At 43.3% G+C, this 21959-nt stretch overlaps 1 long non-coding RNA gene across 1 annotated transcript in view; it reads right to left on the reverse strand.

Moving 5' to 3' along the window:
- Positions 1-501: 501 nt before the first annotated feature.
- Positions 502-21959, reverse strand: part of LOC132836737 (uncharacterized) — a 41078-nt gene continuing 19620 nt past the window's right edge. Inside the window, exon 5 of the long non-coding RNA XR_009647391.1 lies at positions 502-1034. This is a non-coding gene — a long non-coding RNA (uncharacterized LOC132836737). The remainder of the gene's footprint in view (positions 1035-21959) is intronic.

The following is a 21959-nucleotide window of genomic DNA, read 5'->3' on the forward strand; positions in this document are numbered from 1 at the left end:
TATTGAGAATGTTTTACTTGTTCTCTGCACATAAGCTAAGACAGTTTATGGTGGTCAACCCATTGACTCATAATCTAGAGCCACAGAATAATGGTCTGTTAATATCTCATGAAGGAAATTAGGGAGTTTAAAAGCGACCGTTATCATGTGTTATAAAAACCAATCTGTTGCCTCAAGTCCTTTAGGGAAGTCAATGTGTCATGCTTACTTCGTCAGGTTTCCGTGTGACTGCTGTAATGAACACATGGGTGTCACTGTACCTTTGAGAGAATTAAAAACCAACAATAACTACCTGACAGCACCAAGAGTTCTGAAAAATAGATATAATGTAACATTTGGTTGAAGAACCCGATTAGCTCATTGTGTTGAAACAAATTCAGCAAAACATTTTAAATGATACCCCAAAATGCCAACCTCCAACCAAGTTTTAATTTATTATATTGACAATCTTAACAGCCAATGATACAATCAAATAGTTTGGCGGTACAAGACCATGGAAAATTGAACAGTTGAGAGGAGAACTGCCAAGCTACCATCATGCAAAGACTGCCTGAAAATATGTCTCCTACGGGTACTTTTATTGATTAGTAACTAGTGAAGCAGAGTTCCGAAGAAGAAAAGAAGACAGGAATATGGAGAAGATTCGAAAGCTTCCTGGTTTTGAGATAAGAAATTTTGTGTTGTAAATCTTGATTAGGAGTCTTATCGGCCTAGTATTGTGGAGGGGAAAGGTCAAAGACAGATTAGAGGAAGAAATTCTAAATAGTTGTTCGTTTATTATTCTCTGTTATACTTTAAGGAATAAAGTTGTTAATTTTTACTTTAAATAGATTTGCATCTAGAATTATCACAGATTACTGCATGGGATAAATATTTTCTCCATTGCTGGTTTTAATTAAACAGCAAGATTTATCTTGTAGCACTACAAACCCACAGCAATGTGTTTTACTCTTTACGGTCCTGTGGAACAGCTGAACCAGCCACTCAGTGCAAGATCTGCATAACATGCTGCCCTGGCCATGGCTTCATACATCCTGTGAGAGAAGAATAAAGTTAAAGTTAGCTCCGTTTCTCTGCCCGTTTTCTGTATTGCTACATCTCATTTCCATTCAGGTACGTGATCATCCCCTATTTTAGGTGCATTCAATCTCATTGAAATTCTCCCTGAGAGTGATGCACATCTCCATAGGTATCTCTGGTGCGGGCTTTATTGATGCTAAAGTACAGATGTAAGGGACTTATAAATTCCATGTCAGTCGGAGTGCATAGAGAAGGAATGGCTTTTTTGTGGCACAGGAAAGAAATGGTGATGTATAAGTGAGAGAAAAGATGTTTTGACAATCCCAGAGAGTGTTGTTGAGACAGTATTTGGGGTACTGTGGATAGGCCTTCTCTCAAGTTTCACCAGACTAATCCCTGGGACGATGGCTCCATGAACAGTGAGTGAAGGTTAGCGATAGAATAAGAGGTGCTTGCGTTAGGGGGATGGATGATCACTCATGATGTTCTAAACAGACAATGGTACAGTGATAAGTTCCATGGCTTTTTTTCACCAAGATTACATGATTCTCGATAGTTTAAGAGTCTCTGAGAACGTTCCACCCAACCAACCCCACTCCCTATTTCAACTGAGACAGAGAGATAAAGAGAGGTGGGGCGGGGGGGGGGGGGGCGGGGGGTGGAGAGAGAGAGAGAGACAGAGAGAGAGAGAGAGAGAAAGGTTCAGGCAATGGATTGATCATCTGAATTACCTGATCCTGTTCCTTTTGACCTCATATTCAGTAATTGCAAAGTTAATGGCTGTAATTTTTCTGAATGTTCTTTTATTGAACGTTGCAATCAGTGAGAGTAAAGTATTTTGTGAGTCATCTCTAGTTGAGGTATGGGGACTGTATTCACGGTGAATCTGGGTCTATGATATCACCAACAAATTAACCACAAGTTGCAGAGAGGAAATACTCTGTAAAGAGACCAGAGGCGTCTGTCGAAACAATTAACATTTCCAACCGACACCAAACCCTGTGTGACAGTCTTGAGGGACTGAATGAGATCCTGTGTTACTGTTGAACAGGTATTTGGGGCAAGTGGCCTCCATCTGTTCCTTGCAGGAGCTGTGAGGGGTTGAGTAGAACATAGCAACACAGGACTGAGCAGCAGGAGTGGGCTATTAAATACTTTGTCACCGCTTCATGTGTTTTTGCTCGAAGCAGCACGTTTCTGTCTGTATAACATTTTACTATATACCAAAAACAACTTTGAGTAAATGCAAACATCCAGGCACCACAGTCCTCTGGGGAAGGGAATTTCCACTTGAACAGCCCTTTGAGAATTTCTCATTTGTGTTCCAACAAATGTTGGAGGGTCACTATGTCGTTTTCCGGTCCCACTCCTCCACTGCTTACACCTATCTTAAATGCAATCAGTTTAGTGAGGTGGCCAATGATTTAGGTCTCAGACTCCGCCATTTTCTAGAAAAATGTGAGACACAGAAATTTGAACTCATAACAAATGATAAAATGATAGATTGCCCCAAAATGTTATTCTGCTTTTGACGTTATTCTGGTCACACAAGCTACTGGTAGTGGGATTTCTTTCTGGAACAGTGGGATTTGGCTGAATTCGGTTCGTTTCATGCCGTGGAGAGATTCCAATGAATCCTCACCAGGAATCCTTCACAAGTGGTAAAGATGACGCTAGGATTTTATGGTCTCCCACTTAGGTATGTGGTGGAACAAAGTAAGAGAGAGGGATCAATCGGCTGCTGCCTCTCAGGCAGGGAACATTTTTCTCCCTCTCTGTGTTGGAACATACAATTTTGTCACTAAACACCAAACTGGACCATGTGCGATCTCCTGGAACATTCTCTGGAAAACCTGATGATGGATTATATGCAGGTGCGTCATTGCTCTTGTTGTACACAATTCCTTCCAATTGCAAAAACGTCCTCACTTTATAATTTGAAGACATGCTTACATATGTCTCTGTAATTTGTAAATATTGGTAGTGTCTTCATAGTATGTGTGTTAATATCAATGCATCTTTTTCTTAAAGTTTATTCTCTAGCTTTAGTCTCCCTGACAGGAGATAATATGCATCCAGCTGATACACTTTCAAGAAAGTCATGGATGGTTCAATACTATTTCTCACCTAAGATCAAAACTGATAATCCCCCATAACAAAAGGCCAGCATTCCAGGAATGAGTAAAGGGAAACCTCTTTGAAAATTTTCGAAAATAATTATATCTTTTTATTTTAGTTTAGGGGATCAATCCTACACACAGTACATCTGGTGTGGTCTCAGCAATGCCCTGTACAGATGCAGTAAACCATTCCTGCAATTAAACGTGATACGTTTTGCCAAAAAACTGCATCATTCCACTTACCTTCCATATCACTTGCTGCATCTGACTTCATATGATTCATGTCGCATGAACATGGAAACCTCCTGTATCACAGAGTTCGGCAATCCCTCTCCATTTAAATTGTTTACCATTGTTTCAACCTTCATGCCAAAATAGACAACTTACCTAATGTTGTTTCTGCTGAGGGTTTGCTCACTAACCTTCCCAGTCTGTAACACATTGCAGACTCACTACCTCCATTTGATGACACATTGAATGACCATCTTGGTGTATGAGCTAATTGAGATCCAAGTCATTCCCTTCCCTTCCTCCAGATCTTTAATAGAGATTGTTGATCATTGATGACCCACAGTGATCTCTGAGGCACTCCATCAGTTACAGCTTTGCTGAAAATAAACATTTATCTCTACTTTCTATTTCCTGTTAGTGACAGCTTCACGGTTTCTGTGTAGCGGCTCAGGTGGGTTGAATGGCCTCCTCCTGGAGTGTGTAGTGTACTGAACGAGGTGAATTACTTCATTCTATATTTCTGTGTAATTCTTTAGAGAGGCAGAATCGTCTCCTCCTGTGTCATTGTAGCTATCCTGTCTGACTGAATGGAGTGGTCCCCAACCCTGTAACAGCCTCGAGGGTGGATTGAGGGAACAACACATGGGGTAGGGACAGCAGTATGTCTTTGGAAACAGCATCGAGGAGTGGATTAAGGGAACAGCACATGGAGTAGGGGCAGAAGTTGCCCATTCGGCTGCATCATTCAGAATGTTCACGGCTGATCCGAGTGTGTCTGACCATCCATTTCCTGTCTGTCCCCAATAAACACTGACCCTTCTGTTCAGTAAAGATCAGTCGAGCTCAGCCTGGAATATCTACAATAAATGAGTCTTCCCTCATCCCTGAGGATGAGGACACCACAGTAGCTCAACACTAAAGGGAAAGGGACGTCCTTATTTCATTGTGGGACTGTTATTTTAAAACTGTGTTAACTGAGCATCAAATCACCACCTCTTTTCAGACATAAGGACAGAATAATTAGGAATATTTAGGAACGTAATCCATTCCGGACTCCAGACCTATCCCATATATCCACTGACCCTTTTCAAGCAAATATGTATCGCACCCAGCCTCTGCTGGTGTCTCAGGAAGAGAATACCTGACAGCATGGTACCGCAGGAGCATTACGGAAATTAGCAGATTGAGGCCATTCAGCCTATCGAGTCAGAAATTCCGTTCAATAATTTCTTATATGTACCTCGGCCTCATTCTTCTGCCTTCTCCCTCGAATCTTTGATCCCCTTCCAAATCAGAACATATCGATTTGTGTCTTAATGACACTAGTGTCTGTGCCTCTGTGTATCTGTATGTGAGTAAGTGCTTGTGCGTGCGCCTGTATGTGTATGTGCTTGTGTGTGTGCGTGTGTGTCCATGTGCTTCTTGTCTGTGTGTTTGTGTGTCTACATCTGTCTGTCTGTGTTTCAGCGTGTGTTTCTATCTGTAGTTATGCCGATTTATATGTGACTGCATATGTATTTGTGTGTTTATACGTGTATGTTTACCTATCTCCTTGTAAGTATTTTGTGTGTTCATCTCTGTATTTCTGTGTCTGCGCGTCTGTGCAGTGAGGTATCTGTGGGGGATTTTTAAGTGAAAGGACTGTTGTTGGAACTGCCAGTGGGTTTAAACTAAGAATTGTCTTTCACTGAACATTGCTACTTAACTGGTCAGTAGAACGTGTATGTTTCAAATGCTCCATACTAGACGTCCTGGTCCTCTCAAGCTCTTTAAGAGTCCTCGCCAGAGCAGTGAGGGAGCGGACATCGGGCACTCCATTACCCGGCTTGGCCTTTTTTATCCTATTCCAGGCTGTTTCTCCTGGAATGGGAGAAAGGGATGGAGGGAGAGTGGAGATGGGTGACCGACCCTGCTGTTTGTGCAGGTGTAGGTGGGGGGAGTTGTGAGGTATCTGGAATGAGTCAGTCGACAGTTTTGAATCCATATAGCATTATTAGTTGCTGAATTCAATAGTGAGAGTGGGAGTGCCTGAGCCTGATTTGGAGACAGAGCGTGAACCTTGTTCGGGGTTAGGTGCTATAAAAGTTATAGAATGAGTGTGAGGGAGCAGAGAGTATACGGTAACTCTTATCCTAACAGAGCGAGGAGGATACTGTTGCTTCTCCAGTATTGTGGGACATTTTTGCAGATCATCTCAGCGTCGAGGTGAACCTCGCTGAATGTCTTGTCCAGGTGTGTCATTAATAACGACAGAGACATGTCCCTCAGGTTCCAGAGAATCAGTTTAGGTAGAGTTTACAGATAGCAAGGAGAAGCAAATATTGCTGTGTTATATATCGAAACCAAAATGGTAGCAGAAAATCTGAGCATCATATGCTCTGGAAATTAGATAGGCAAGTATTGTGGATATCCCAGTCATATTGAATGGTCTCAAATTGCATCTAAACTGCGTTAACTAATTGACTTCTGAAGCTGTGAAAAATAAGTTCTGTAAGTGTGTATGAGGTGGGTTGAAGAGTATGTTGTGAAGCAAACTAGAGAGCAGGTTATTTCGGATTTGATGTTGCACCTGATCTCTAATGTCCTTTGTTCCACTACACTCCTTAAGGCCTCCTCATTCATCATTAAACTCTTCCAAAATGCAAGACGTCACCCTTATCTATATTAAACTCCATATGCTATTTCTCAGCCCACTTCCGCTGCCGATCAAGGTACTGCTGCAAGTTCTGATAATGTTCCTCATTGGATCCCTCCTATTTTAGTGCCATCTGCAAATTTACTAACCTTGCGTTGTGCACTCTCGTCCAAATCATTGATATAGATAACAAACAGCAATGGGCCCAGCACCGACCCCTGTGGCACTCCAATTGTCACAGGACTCCAGTCCGACAAACATACCTCTACCATAGTCATTTGCTTCCTAACGCCAAGCCAATTGTGTCACCAATTTGCCAGATTACCTTGGAGTCCATGCGATCTAACCTTCTCCAGTGGCCTATCATCTGGAACCTTATCAAAAGCTTTACTGAAATCCATAGAGACTATGTCCACCACCCTGCCCTCGTCAACCTTCCTGGTCACTTCCTCAAAAAACTCGAACAAAATTTGTAAAGCGTGATCTGCCATGCACAAAGCCATGCTGACTGTTCCAAGTCAAACTCTGTCTTTCCAAATGCATGCACATCTTATCACTCAGAACCTTCTAAAGTGGTTTACTGAAAACAGATGTGAAGTTTACTGGTCTATGTTTCCCAGGCTTTTCTTTGCAGCCCTTCTTGAATAAGGGCACAACATTTACTACTGCCCAGTCTTCCGAGACCTTGGCCCCTGAATTGTCTTCTCTCGCCTCTTGCAGTGCTCTTGGGTATATCTGGTTAGAACCAAGCGATTTATCTGACTTAATGCATTCTAATATGTCCAACAGCACCTCTACTGTGATATGGACTGTACCAAGATATGACTACTAACCCCCCCCCCCCGCCAAATGTCACAGATCTTCATGTCTTTCTTCATGGTAAACACAGAGGGGAAATTGAGGACCTCACCCGTCTGTTGTGGTTTTACACATGCATGCTGACTTTGCATTGTAAGGCGTCCTATTTTCTCTGTAGTCGTTCTTTTTCTTTACTATACTGAAAGCACATCTTTGGATTCACCCTAATTTTCTCAGCAAAGACTATGTCATACCCCCTTTTCGCCCTCCTGATTTCAACCGGAACCAAGGTCCCGGTTGAGACCCTCCCTATGGGTATCAAACTTAGCTATCAGCCCCTGCTTGGCCACTTTTCGCTGTTGGAGGATGGTCACCCGAAGCTCCGAGGTCGAATGTCCTGTACCGCAGAAGTGTCTCCAACTGGGAGGCAACACTTCTGTCTGTTGATTGTTGTGCGGTGCCCATTCATCTGTTGCCGTAGCCTTTGCTCGGTTTCCCCAATGTACCATACCTCCGGGCGTCCTTGCCTGCCACGTATAAGCTAGACAATGTTGGCTGAGTCATACCTGCCACGTACATAGTGGAAGGTGTCCTCACATGTGATGGTGATAACCATGTCCACACTCTGACACGTCTTGCAGCGCCTACCATGACAGGGTTGTATGGAGTTGTCCTGAGAGCTGGACAGCTTCCTATGAACAATGATCTGTTGGAGGTTTGGCGGTTGTTTCAAGGCAAGCAGTGGAAGTGTGGGGGAAGGTCTTGGCGAGGTGCTCATTCTCATTGATAATTTATTGCAGGTCACAAAGAACATGGCGTAATTTTTCAGCTCCTGGGAAATACTGAACAACGAAGGATACCCAAGGTACCGTGATGACTTCCTTAGGAGATAGACACGTGCTGAAACCGACAAGGTACCCTTCGTTGTTCAGTACTTCAAAGGAACTGAAAAACTGCACCATGTACTTCGTGACATTCAACACATTATCAATGAGGATGAGCACCTCGCCAAGACCTCCCCACACCTCCATTGCTCTCCTTTAAACAACTGCCAAACCTCAAACAGATCATTGTTCATTGCACGTTGCCCGGCTCTCAGGACAACTCCATACAACCCTGTCACGGTAGGCGCTGCAAGATGTAACAGAGAGCGGACATGGATACCACCATTACACGTGGGGACACCTCCCACTATGTACGTGGCAGGTTCTTATGTGACTCAGCCAACGTTGTCTATCTTATATACGTTGCAGGCAAGAATGCCCGAAGGCATGGTACATTGGGGAAACCGAGAAAAGGCTACGGCAACGGATGAATGGGCACTGCACAACAATCAACAGACAGGAGTGTTGCCTCCCAGTTGTGGAACACTTCAGGTCCAGGACATTTGACTTCGGACCTTCAGGTGACCATCCTCCAAGGCAAACTTCGGGACAGACAACAGCAAAAGGTGGCCGAGCAGAAGCTGATAGCTAAGTTCCATACCCATAGCGAGGGCCTCAACCGGCACCCGAGGTTCATGTCACACTACAGGTGACGACCATTGCACTATACACACACACAGACACATTTCACACACACCTGCACTCCTATACACACGAAACACACACACTCTTACAGACGCACACACTCCCACACTCACTCATGCATCCTCTCAGAGACATAGGCCACTCTACACTTATGCACACACATATACCCTCTCTCTCACAGACACACACAACCCCCAGCCCAGACACACACACACACTCCCACACTCACACCTACACCCCTCACAGACTTAAGGCACTCTACACTCACTACACACAAGTACACTCTCTCACACACTCAAAACCTCCAACCCAGACAAACACGCAAACAGACAGACACAAAGATCCACACGCACACATATATTTTGTGGGGTGAATTTGTACTTGCAGAGTTACATTGCACTTTGCTCAAAAATTGCATGAATTAATGTAAAACTGTTATCTCACTTTTTAGGTTAGAATCAATCTAAACATCATGTCATAGACAGAGAACACAGGGTGCTAACACTTTGAAATATTGTTGGCTAAGACCAATTGTTACGTTTAACCTGAGAAATCAACTTTTTTAAAAAAGTTTTTTTTTGATTTACACCCGAAAGAAGTGAAATTATCATGGTATTCGAACAGATGAAAGACTCAATAGACAATCAAGGTAATTTTCAATGTATAATTTCAGTTACATCACACTGTAAATTTTTGGTATAAATTCTGTGCCTTACAATTGTGCCCTCCATAATCACCTGATGAAAGCTCGTGTGCTTCCAGTTAAACCTGTTGGACTATAATCTGGTGTTGTGTGATTTTTAACTTCACAATATGAGTGGTAGAGATAGACCAGGGAACTGTAGACGAACGAGTATTAGATCACTGTGAAGGAAACTACTGGAGAAAACACAGAAAGATCAAATTGAACTCCAATCAGAGTAGCAAGGTCTGATCAGAGATAATCATCATGATTTTATCAGAACGAAGTCACATCTAATGAATTTGATTGAATTAGTTTGAGGAGGTCGCTTATTTATTTTGCAGCAAGGCCTTTGACAAAGTCCCATATGGGAAACTTTAAAATAAAGTAAAATCTCATGGAATCAAGGCTAACGTTACAAGTTACAACGAAAAGTTTCTGAGTGTCAGGAGACAGAGGGTGGTGGGATAAGGCTGTTTTTGTGACTGGAGACCAGTGTCCCCTGGTTGTACCACAGGGATCAGTGCTGTGTCCCTTATTATTTGTGGCACTCATAAATGGTGCAGATGTGAATGAAGGGGTGAGTGAAAGGGGTGGGGGTTGTGATAAGTAAGTTTGTGCTTGCCTGGTTGGTTGGCAGTGTGGAGAAAAGTCTTATGTTCCAGAAAGATACAGATGGAATGGTCAGATAGTCAGATCAATGGCAGATGGAACGTAACCCTGATAAATATGAGGTGATGCACTGTGGAAGAAAGAACCGGACGGGAGTATTCACTGAATGACAGCACATTGGGAAGCTCAGATTGTTCTTCTCCACACATCACTGAATGGGACTGAGCAGGGTGATAGACTGGCTAAGAACTGGGCCTTGGGTGTAGTGTTAATCAATCGGGGTGTAGATTATAAGAACTATACAGAGCATTGGTTTGGCCAAGATGGATTACTATATGTAGCTCTGGAAGCCACTTTGAAGGAAGGGTATGGTTGTACTGGATAGTATGCAGAGGAGATTCACTAAGATGTTCCCTGGGATGGAGGATATCAGCTAGGGAGAGAGGCTGGGTAAGCTCGGGTTGTTTACATTGGAGCAGAGAAGGCTGAGGGGGATGTGTTTCAGAAGGCAAAGATTATGAGAAGCATGGACAAGGGTGGATAGACAGCAGCTGTTCCTTTTAGTCAGAGAGTTGAGAACAAGCAAGCACACTTTTAAAGTGATGGGTATGAGGATTAGAGAGAATTTGAGGATTGTTCTTCGCCCAGAGGTTGTTGCGGTCTGGAATGCACTTCTTGAGAGCGGGGTTATCACAGGTAACCTCACGACCATCAAAACGTACTTGGACGAGCACTTGGAAGTGTCATAACATTCCCTGCTATGGGCCTGGTGTTGGAAAGTGGGACTAATATAGATCGTCCTGTATTTCTGTTGGTCTATACTCCTGTGAATATATAGTGTGGAAGGTCAATTATTGAGTAGCAAAAGGCAGGAATTGATGGGTTTTTGAAGAGTATATTCACAAAGGTTATAAGAGTGAACTCTAATAGCTCGACAAATCATGTCAATGCGAGAAGTATGAGAAAACAAGTGCAGCTTCCTTACAATCTGAACCCGGAGAATGGGCAATAGGGAACAGGGAAGTGGCAGAACTATGAAACAGCTACTTCAGTTCTGTCTTCACAGAACTTTGTAACAATACGAGGAAAAGCAAGTCGGGTGTGGAAAAAGGTACTAGTACATGGAACATAGAACATAGTAAATAAAAGATTTAGGAGAAATTATTGGGACTGAAAGTAATGGTCACAGACAACAGTAACACGGATTTATGAAATGGGGATTATGTTTGAGAAACGGTCTGGGAGATAATCATTTGGATTTTCAGGAAAGTTTTGCTAAAGGTAGTTAGCAAAATAAAATCTGAGTAAATTGGGGCGAATATATGACCATGTTTCTAGAATGAGACAACTGGCAGGAAACAGTAAATAGAAACAAACAGGCTTGTCAATCATAGAACATAGAACATAGAACATAGAAGGATACAGCGCAGTACAGGCCCTTCGGCCCTCGATGTTGCGCCGACCGAATCCTACCTAACCTATACTAGCCCAATTACTTCCAAATGCCTATCCAATGCCCGCTAAAATGACCATAAAGAAGGAGAGTTCACCACTGATACGGGCAGGGCATTCCATGAACTCACAACCCGCTGTGTGAAGAATCTACCCCTAACATCTGTCCTATACCTACCACCCCTTAATTTAAGGCTATGTCCCCTAGTAACACCTGACTCCATTAGCGGTAAAAGGTTCTTAGTATCTACCCTATTTAAACCCCTAATCATCTTATACACTTCTATCAAACAGATCTAGCAGTTCAATCCTGGGTTTCCATAAGGTGTTGTGAGTCATTAATAGCAGCAGGATTGTACTCTTGCTCAACCTCATGGCCTGGCATATCCCCCTTGCAACAATTACCATCAAGCCAGAGAATCGACCCTGGTTCAATGGAGTGTGCAGGAAAGCAGGAGCAGCACCAGGCATTCCTGAAAATGAGGTGTCGGACTGACGAAACCACCAGACAGGAGAACTAGTGTGCCAAACAGCATAAGCAGTATGTAAGAGACAGAGCTATGTGATCCCAAAAGCAGCGGATCAGATCTAAGATATGCAGTTCTTCCACATCTCGTCGAGAAATAGTAGGGACATTTAAACAAGTCATTGGAGGAGCAGATTAAACAAATATCCCCATCCTTAAGGATACAATACCCCAGCACAAAATGCATACTTAACAATCTTCATAAGAAATGCTGATTGCATGATCCATCTTGGCCTCCCTCAGTGGTCCTCAGTAATTAAGTTACCAGTCATCAGCAATTCCATTTAGTCCACGCGATATCTAGAAATGGTTGTAGACACTGGATACTTCAAAGGGTGCATACCCTGACTACATTCTGGAAATAGTACTGAAAACTTGTGGTCTAGAACTTGCCACTTCCCTAGCCAAGCAGTTCCCATACAGTTACAACAACGACATTTACCCGATTGTGTGGAAAAGTACCCAAATGCCTGCTATACATAAAGAGCAGAACAAATCCAATCCAGCCAATTACCTACCCATCAATCTACTCTCAATCATCAGTAAAATGATGGAAGGTGTCAGTGCTTTCAAGCAGCACCTGCTCAGCAATAAACTGGTCAATGATGCCCAGTTTGGACTCTACCAGAGCAACTCAGCTCCTGACCTCATTACCTCAACCATAGACAAAAGAGCTGAATTCCAGAGGCGGGGTGAGCGTGACAGGGCTTTAAATAAAATCTGCCTTCAACCAAGTGTGGCATCAAGTGGCCTTAGCAAAACTGGAATCAATAGGTATCCGGGTCAAACTCCCCGCTGGTTAGAATCATACCTGACACGTAGGAAGATGGTCATGGCTGATGAAGGTCAGTAAACTCAGTTCCAGGACAAGTCTGTAGGAATCCCTCGAGCAGTGGCTTAGGCCCAAGTGTCTTCAGGTCTGCTTCATCAATGGCTTGCCTCTATTAAAATGTCAGAAGTGGGGATATTCGCCAATGGTTGCACAATGTTCAGCAACATTTGTGGCTCCTCAGATACTGAAGTAATCCATGTCCAAATACGACAAGATTTGGACAGTATCCAGGCTGACAAGCGGCAAGTAATATTGACTCCACACAAATGACAGACGGTGACCATCACCACTAGCATAGAATCTAAACACTGCCCCTTGGCATTCAATGGTGCTACCATCACTGAATCCCCCATTATCAAAATCCTGGGGGGGTAATCATTGCTCAGAAACTCACTGGACTCGCCACATAAACACAGTAACTACAAGAGCCGGTGAGAAGCTAGGAATACTGCGGCGAGTAACTCACATCCTGACTTCCAAAAACCTGTCCATTATCTACAATGCATAAGTCATAAGTGTGATAGAGAACTCCCCATTTTTCTGGATGTTTGCAGACCCAACAACACTCAAGAAGCTTTAAAACATCCAGGATCCAGGACATAACAGCCAGTTTGAGTGTCGTTTCATCCACAATACTCCACCATCAATGCTCAGCAGCAGCAGTGTTTTACTATCTACAAACTGCACTGAAATGATTCACCAAAGATCCTCAGACACCATCTTCCCAACTCACGACCACGTATATCCAAAAGGACAAGGGCAGCAGATGTATGGGAACACCACCATCTTCCAATTCCCCTCCAAACCATTCGCCATCCTGATTTGGAAATATATCACCGTCCCTTCACTGTCACCGGGTCTGAATCCTGGGATTCCCTCCAATGGCATTGTGGGACAGGTGGACTGCAGCAATTGAACAAGGCAGATCATCACCACCTGATCAAGAGCAGCTAGGGACAGGCAATAAATGCCGGCCCAGCCAGTGACACCCAGATTCACGAAGTAAATAAATCAGAAAAATAAAATTAACAGAAGAAAGTTGCTGAGGTATCGCAGTGATCGGTGCTTGAGCCCCAGCTATTCAAAAAACACATTAAACATTTGGTTGCAGGAATCAAATCCCAGCTTGCTGACAGCACTAAAGGATGTGGGATTGTGAGTGGGCGAGGAGGTTGTAAAAAAGGTCCAAGGTGACTGAGACAAGTGGAGTGAATGGGCAAATACGCGGTAGATGGAGAGCAAGGTGGGTAGAGGTGACAGTGTGTCCTTTGGTGGGAACAAGAGATTGGCAGCCTATGTTTGAACCATGCTGATCTACAAAGCGATGTATGCTCTTTTTTGTTGATTCCTTCTGAGCAGCTCTCCGAGGTCCCTGCAGCGCAGTGACTTCTCAACACAGAGGTCAATATTGGGAATGGCATTGTTACGCTGCCCAGTGTACACATACCCTCCAAGGGGGGGAATTGTAACATTGAAAAGGATATGGATCTCCCTGTACACCAGTCACTGAAAGCAATATTGCAGGAACAGAAAGTAGTTAGGAAGGTAACTGGTGCATTGACATTCATTTCAGGGGGATTTGAGTCCAGGAATAACGGTTTCTTACTGCAACTGTACAGGGCCTTGTTGGGACCCCATCTCGAACATTGCGCAGTATTGTGTGCAGTTTTGGTCTCCTTACCGAATAAAGGACAAACCTGACATTGATGGAGTGCAGTAAGAATCACCAGACTAATCTCTGGGATGATAGGATTGTTGTGGGAGCAGAGTTTGGGGCGACTGAGCCTTTATTCCATGGGCTTTAGGAAAATTAGTGAAGATATTATTAACATATACAACACTCTGACAGGGTGAGACAGATTGGAAGCAGAAATGATAATTCCCCTGGCTGGTATGTCTAAAACAAGGGGCTAAAGTATTAGATACAGGCAGGACACTCTGCATTGAGATGAGAATAAATGTCTGCACTCAGACACTGGTGACCCTGGGGAATTCGCCCACACCTGGTAGCCAAGACACTGCATATAAATAAGGATTTAGAGACAGTAAAGGGATGGTGGGAGAGCAGGTGTACGGTGTGGAAATAAAGGGCCAACCATCATTATGCTGAATTGGGGAGCAAACTTGATGGACCAAAGGGAGTACTGCATTTCCTATCTTACAGCTCTCCAAGGTTACTCACATTAATGGGTATATTCAAAGTGTGGGATAAGTCCATTGAGGAGATGTTTGAACATGAACTAGAATAGAGGAGGCTCAATGTGTTATACAAACTCCCCCTTTACTGGTGTTTCTGTGTAGTCTGTGAGAAAGTTGTCACAAACTCTCAGATATTAGGAATGAGGTCTCTGCAGGATCGTCAGGATTGAGTTTAATATTCCCTTTTCCGATACCGAGGCTGGTGCCGAATGTTTTGTCTGGTTTTATCCTTTACGACCTCGGAGCAGTTTGAAACAATAGATTATCTTGCTTGGCCGACTCAGAGACCTTTGAAACGTTTATCATATATCTGTGTGTCTGGAGTCACGTTGAGTACAGACCAGGAAAGCACGGGAGATTTACTTCCTGTAAGTCCATTGGGGAAGCAAATTCGTGTTTACAATCGATATTGGCTTCAAGATCATATTACTGGCACCAGATTTTGCATCTTAATATTTTATTAATTATTTTACACATCCACCCGCTGCCAGACCATTAGCCTGGTCTGGATTAGTAATCCAATGACATTTCCACAACAGCCCCATGGGGACCTATCAGAGAGAACACTGAGTTGGTTATTTCTGTGCTGCTTGAAAGCTCTGTCAAAAAGAACTCCCACCAACTTGACTATCGTGACTGTCCCGAGGGAGTGGTAATTGGTCAGATTGTAATTATTCCCCTCTTAGGGGACCAGACATAGGTGAGCAATTTTCCACATTGCCAGGGAGATGTCAGAGTTGGAGTTGGAATTAAACAGCTTCCCCAGGGACACAGCTTGTTGTGCACAAGTCTTCAGTCCTATTGCAGGAATGGTGTCAGGGCACATTGCCTTTGTCGTATCTACTGTGGTCAGCTGTTTCTTCATGTCGCAGGCAGCGAATCAGATTGATTAAAGTCTGGCATCTGTGATTCTGGGGGCATCATGGCGAGAGTGAGGTGGATCATCGACTCAACACTTCTGTCTGAGGGCAGCGCAGATACTACATCCTTGTCTTTTACACTGATATGAAGGTCTGTTCCATTATCTAGGATAGGGATGTTTGTGGATCCCTTTCCTCCAGTCATTTGTTTAATCATACATCACCATTGAAAACTGAATGAGGCAGGACCTCGGAGCTTTGATCAGATCTGTTGCTCAAGTGCGGTAACATTAATGGGTTAGCATCAATAGACAATAGACAATAGGTGCGGATGCAGGCTATTCTGGCCTTCGAGCCTGCACCACCATTCAATATGATCATGGCTGATCATCCTTAATCAATATCCTGTTCCTGCCTTATCTCAATAATCTTTGATTCCATAATCCTTGAGAGCTCTATCCAACTCTTTCTTAAATTAATCCAAAGACTGGGCCTCTACTGCCCTCTGAGGCAGAGCATTCCACACAGCCACCACTCTCTGGGTGAAGAGGTTTCTCCTCGTCTCTGTCCTAAATGGTCTACCCCATATTTTTAAGCTGTGTCCTCTGGTTCGGCACTCACCCATCAGCGGAAACATGTTTCCTGCCTCCAGAGTGGCCAATTATTTAATAATCTTATATGTCTCAATCATATTCCCTCTCAGTCTTCTAAACTCAAGAGTACACAAGCCCAATCGCTCCAGTCTTTCAGTGTGAGGTAATCCCGCCATTCCAGGAATTGACCTCGTGAACCTACGCTACGCTCCCTCAAAAGCCAGAATGTCTTTCCTCAAATGTGGAGACCAGAATTGCACACCGTACTCCAGGTGTGGTCTCACCAGGGCCCTGTACAGCTGCAGAAGAACCTTTTTGCTTCTATACTCAATGTTATGAAGACAAACATGCTATTAGCCTTCTTCACTACCTGTTGTACCTGCATGCTTGCCTTCATTGACTGGTGTACAAGAACATCCAGATCTTTCTGTACAGCCCCGTTACCTAAATTGATTCCATTTAGCTAGGAATCTGCCTTCCTGTTCTTGCCACCAAAGTGGATAACCATACATTTATCCACATTAAACTGATTTGCCATGCGTCTCACCACTCACCTAACTTGTCCAGGTCCTCCTGTAATCTCCTAAGATCCTCATCACATTTCACGCTGCCATCCAGCTTAGTATCAGCAAATTTGCTAATGTTATTACTAATACCATCTTACCCCACTGGTCACTGCCTGCTATTCCGAAATGGAGCCATTTATCACTACTCTTTGTTTATTATCAGCCAACCAACTTTCAATCCAAGTTAGTACTTTGCCCCCTGTACTACGCGCCCTAATCTTGCTCACTAACCTCCTATGTGGGACTTTATCAAAAGCTTTCTGCAAGTCCGGGTACACTACATCTACTGTATCTCCCTCGTCCATCTTCAGAGTTACATCTTCAAAAACTTCCAGAAGATTAGTCAAGCATGATTTCCCCTTCATAAATCCATGCTGACTCTGTCCTATCCTGTTACTTTATCCAGATGTGTCGTAATTTCATCCTTTATGAAAGACTCCAGCATATTTCCCACCACTGAGGTCAGACAAACTGGTCTATAATTTCCTGCTTTCTCTCTCCCACCTTTCTTATAAAGTTATATAACATTAGCCACCCTCCAATCCGCAGGAACTGATCCCGAATCTATCGAACTCTGGAAAATAATCACCAATGTATCGACGATTTCTCCAGCTACCTCCTTCAGTACCCTAGGATGTAGACCATCAGGCCCCGGGGACTTATGAACCTTCAGACCTAACAGTCTTTCCAACACCAATTCCTGGCAAATATAAGTTCCCTTCAGTTCAGGTCCTTCAGCCACTGTTACTTGCTTGTGTCTTCCCCAGTGAACACAGATCTGAAGTAGCAATTCAATTCTTCTGCCATTTCTTTGTTCCCCATAATATATTCCCCTCTTTCTGTCTTCAAGGGCCCAATTTTAGTCTTAACCATTTTTTTGCCTTTCACATATCTAAAAAAAACTTTTACTATCCTCCTTTATATTATTGGCCAGTTTACCTTTGTACCTCATTTTTTCTCTGCGTATCTCCTTCTTAGTAATCCACTGTTGTTCTTTAAAAGCTTCCCAGTCGTCCGTTTTCCCACTTATCTTTGCTATATTATACATTTTCTCTTTTAACTTTATATGATTCTTAACTTCCCTCGTCAGCCACGGCCGCCCATGCCTCCTCCTGGGATCTTTCTTCCTTTTAGGAATGAACTGATCCTGCAACTTCTGCATTCTACACAAAAATATCATCCGTTGTTCCGCCACTGTCATCCCTGCTAAGATATTGCACCATTGAACTTTGGCCAGCTCCTCCCTCATAGCTCCATAGTTCCCTTTATTCAAATGAAAAATTGTCACTTCTGATTGTACCCTCTCCCTCTCAATCTTCCCAATGGCTCCTTCACTTCAAGGTCCCTGACCAATTCTGGTTCGCTGCACAATACCAGATCCAGAATTGCCTTCTCCCCGGTCGGCTCCAGCACCAGCTGTTCTAAGAATCCATCTCTGAGGCACTCCGCAAAGTCTCTTTCTTGAGGTCCAATACCATCCTGATTCTCCCAGTCTACCTGCTTGTTCAAATCCCCCATAACAACTGTAGTAACATCTTTGCGAAAGGCCAATTTCAGCTCCTGATTTAACTTACATCTGACATCCAGACTACTGTTTGGGGGGCTGTAGATAACTCCCAAGAGAGTCTTTTTACCCTTAGTATTTCTCAGCTCTATCCATACTGACTCTACATCCCCTGATTCTAGGACCGCCACGCAAGGGACTGAATATCATCCCTGACCAACATGGCCACCCCACCCCGTCTGCCTATCAGTCTGTCCTTTCATTAGCACGTGTAGCCTTGAATATTAATTTCCCAGGCCCTGTCGACTTGAAGCCACGTCTCAGTTATCCCCACAATATCGTATCTGCCAATTTGCAAAAGAGCCTCAAGCTCACCCATCTTATTTCTAATGCTTCGTGCATTCATATATAGTATTTTTAATTTGTTACTGCCCTCACCCTTCCCATCAACTCCTATTTCACTCAACCTTACAGCATGATCCATTTCTGAGTTTTCTGCCTCATTGATACAGTTGTCTTTCTTGACTTCCCTTCTTCGAACGTTCCCTCTAATTTCCTTCTTAAACATTCAGTTTGTCCCCTCCTCCTCCCCCGCCTCCCTCGCTACTTACTTTAGACGTAACTGTGTTGCAGTAGCAAACCTGTCTGCCAAAATGCTGGTCCATAACCTATTAAGGTGAAAACTGTCTCTCTTGTAGAATTTATGCTTACTACAAAACATCCCCCAGTGATACATGAATTTAAATCCTTGCTTCCTGCACCAGTTCCCCAGCCACACATTCAAGTCCATTATCTCCCTGTTTCTGGTCTCACCAGCCCGAGGAACGGGAAGAAAACCGGAGATCACCACCTTGGACGTCCTGCTTTTCAGCCTTCTTCCTAGTTCTCCGAAGTCCCGCTGTAGTATGTTCCTCCTCTTCTTTCCGACATCATTTGTTCCGACATGTACCACCATCTTCGTCCTTGAGGCTCTTCACCTTCGTCCTTGAGGATTTTCTGCACTCTGTCTGTGATGTTTTTAACCCTGGCACCAGAAAGGCAACACACCCAGCTTAAGTCCCATCTGCTGCCACAAAAACCCCGGTCAGTTCCTCTCACTATGGAGGTCCCTATTACCTTGGCTCTGTGCGATGTCCGACTCTTCCGCTCTGCCTCCATGCCAAAGTTTGATTGACAGACCTGGCCGCCTCGCAGACTGGCAGTGTCATCTGTCTCTACTGTTTCCAAAAGATTCAACTTGTTCCTGACAGGTACTTCCCCCCGCGGTCTCTTGCACTGTCTCCTCTCTGCGTTCCTCATCGTCTGCTCTCTTCTGGTACGATTGGTGCAATAACCTCGCTGCTGAAGGTCTTGTCCAGAAAAATCTCGGTCTCCTGGATCAGCCTGAGGTCCTCGAGTTCTTTCATCAGTGCTGCAATATGGCTCTGTCAATAGCTGAATGCGCACACACTTTACACACTTATTCGAGCCAGACACACCAGAGTCGTTGGCCTCCCACATCAAGCATGTAGCACACTGAATCCGCGGGGCAGTCATGTCTTCACTCTCTTCAACTGTGGCGTAATCAGTTCCACTCATATAACAATCATTTACCTTCCCGACCGGCTTTGCGCTCCGACTTCACTTCCGCCCAGCTCCCGCCGCTGTCTGATGCGAAAAGCAGGTTAGGTTCACGTGGTTCTGACCCTGACATGTTCACCCACAGTCATGACTGCTACATAGATCGTGTTGATTGTAATGGTAGACTGAGGGGTTTATCCTTGGATAAGATATTACAGGTGGTAGTTGAGTGGTACTCTGCTTCTCGTAATGCTGTGGTTTACAGCACCACATGAATACACAGTTTTGAGCTGAAATTCAATATCTGAAATGCAATTCTGCTGTCTGTCACTGAGTTCACATCGAGACCCTTTCACCCATCAGCCCTGTACTCAGTGACCGACTCTGGTTTCTGATGTGGAAATACTTGCATTTTCATATTCTAATTCTGCTGAGGCCATGTTTCCAATCTGACACATTCCGTAAAAAACATTTAACTGATTTTATTCAATTAATTAAATAACCTGAATCTTTTTCCTTGAGTAATACCATCTTCTGTGTTTAAATTGAATGTCTTTCCCTCTGTTTCTCTCCCTGACCATGATTAAGAGCTCTGTAGTGTCAGTGATACCAGAGTTATGTAGTTTCAGAGCCAATGAATTCTCTGGATTCCCAATCATCTTCACCACATTGTATGTTTCTCTTTTTGTTCGATGCCTTATCACTCATGGCTGCCTTGTCCTCCCATGAGTATGCTTCATCTTTTTTGGGAGAATTTCAGATATCCTCCGAATTATCCAACACAACTTCCTGCCGTTGTAGCCCTGTGGTCTTCCCTGCTTGGATTCCCTTCCAATTAACTTTAGCCAGCTTCTCCCTCATATCTTTGTAGTGACATTGCTCAATTATAATCACATTATATCAAGAAGAGAGCAATAGATATAAATCGAAAGAAGGTGTTTTGAGAGATGGGACATAAAGAATAATTGGCAAATTTCTTGACTAGATAAAAAGAGAAAATGTGAGAGAGGATATAGATGGGACATGTGTAAAATGAGTAAACTAGATTGTTGAAAGAAATAGATGCACATTCCTCAATGTTTTGGCAGTTCCTGTGTGCTCTGCTCCTTTGTACAGTGCATTTACAACAGAGTAATGTGTTCAAACGCTGGGTCTGCTGCCAGAATTTTTATCTCCAATAATATGACAGACACTAGCTTTGGAAAGAACCCAGCAGGCCAATATAGTGAAGTCCCAGTAGAAAGGGGATTAACTGAAATAAGTTGGGACACCAGAAAAAAAAATGTATAATGCACAACCTGGTAAGAATGAGAAATTAGAGTACAGAATTCCAGAAAAGGAGGGAACATTGCGAGAATGGGAACATATCACATTAGATGATCATCAAATAATGTTTTATACATTTTATACATCATGTGCATCATTTTTCAATAACTGTGTCTCCGTTGTTCATTTAGAATATGTTGTGCACATATGAAAAATATCTGCATACACTTACATATTGATTAAACAATGTATACAAAATCATTTTTCTGCCATTGAAATGATCCTGTTGTCGTGTGAGCAGGATACATGAACACCAACTGGCCACCAAAAGACATGATCCACTATCACTATATTCCATAATACAGACAAAGAAGGACATCACTTTGACTAGAACAACACACGCACATTCTAAGACATGCAAGGATGTTCCCAGAGGAATAGCATTCTAACCAGAAGTCCATCAATAAATGCATCAATTTAGATCCTATCTACCTTCTCTTGTAATAAAAGAAAACCGGGAATGACATCACCCTCCTTAAGAAAGAAAAACCCATAAATAGAGAGATGGGACATACCACCAGCGCTTCAGCAGAGACTCACTGATGATGTCACCTAATCATGGTGACGAAACGTCTGAAAACAAATACTCATGCTCAGTGGGCTAACTTGCATACATATAAAATGTTATATTTCGTTAATTAGTGGAATTTAGGAGTTCTCTGTCACCCACGTTTTAACAGATTATGATGTGAGGTGAGCTTTTCTGGGTGTTTTGTTTTAATTAACAGAGGAGTTCGACATTGATGTCATAACAGTTTGGGGCCTTGCTGGGGACTTGGACAGACTTGAACAGATTTATGATACAAAAGGTCCCAGCAAATTCCAACTCATTGCAATTAGTGACCTGGATTTTCAAATAAAATCGTTGGGAAAATTCATCTAAGTTTGTTAACTTCTGGTTGGTTAAAGTAAAA

This window comes from Hemiscyllium ocellatum, chromosome 47 (genome assembly GCF_020745735.1).
Source record: "Hemiscyllium ocellatum isolate sHemOce1 chromosome 47, sHemOce1.pat.X.cur, whole genome shotgun sequence".
Lineage (NCBI taxonomy): Eukaryota > Metazoa > Chordata > Chondrichthyes > Orectolobiformes > Hemiscylliidae > Hemiscyllium > Hemiscyllium ocellatum.